Source organism: Prenolepis imparis, unplaced genomic scaffold (assembly GCF_030444845.1).
Source record: "Prenolepis imparis isolate NDT839.2.m4 unplaced genomic scaffold, iyPreImpa1.0 SCAF_178, whole genome shotgun sequence".
NCBI lineage: Eukaryota > Metazoa > Arthropoda > Insecta > Hymenoptera > Formicidae > Prenolepis > Prenolepis imparis.
The window spans coordinates 49017-50000 of record NW_028141336.1 but is presented as its reverse complement, the minus strand read 5'-3'; positions in this window follow the sequence as shown (position 1 = coordinate 50000).

The following is a 984-nucleotide window of genomic DNA, read 5'->3' as shown; positions in this document are numbered from 1 at the left end:
TAGTAATGTCATCTTCTATATATATTGACCGATATATTTTTTAATTATTTAAAGTTAGCAATATGAAAACTATAAGAATAATAAATATTAAAAGTATATTCACAATAAAAATATGTATTGGTACACTTATAAAAATATCTGTGCAATTCACGGTAAAACTGATGAATACTACACAAATATATAACGTTTTAAAAGTATAGAATGAATATCCATAAATGATTTAAAAATTGCAATTGACCTTGAAATGTTGAAAATGCATATATATTATTTATACAGCAAGTGTAATAACATATATGCTTTTAAAAAGACAAACTCCACAAAAAATAGTGAAATTCTATAGAAAACAAACCTTACAAATATAAAAACATACGTCAAGTACATGAAAAAAGATCCGAATAAGAACGTAACAGAAATGTTTAAAAATAAATTTAAATTTGATAGTGATATCTGGCAAAAAATCTTGCTAAAAAGGAAAAATACACCAAGCATATTAAAAAATATTCAAATTTATATGCAATAAATATTAATTTTAAAAATATTACACTAATTACTAAACTGCTTACAAATAGATGTGCGAGTAATATAACTAATCAAGTATTTATGTTATATGCGTGCTATATCAATTTATAATAATCGATGTTGAGTGTGCGATTAGAAGTCATTTAATTTGCAAAGTATATCATATATATTATAGAATATTTAATTTGAAAGAAAATTTCTCGTAAACTATATGTAAGTCGTATAAAACAAACTTACAAAAGCAAAGTTGGTATGCCCAGGTCGCATTAAAACATTGTTACAAATTTGTGTTGCTTAATTATTTTATATATATGTATATATTGTATATAAATTGTTCTTATATCATATATTTATATATTTATATAATATTAAAATTATCATTAACATTTATTAACAGTATACAAAATGTTAATTTTATGTAAAAATATAATGCATGTTAAAAAAGAATATATAGAAGAATATATG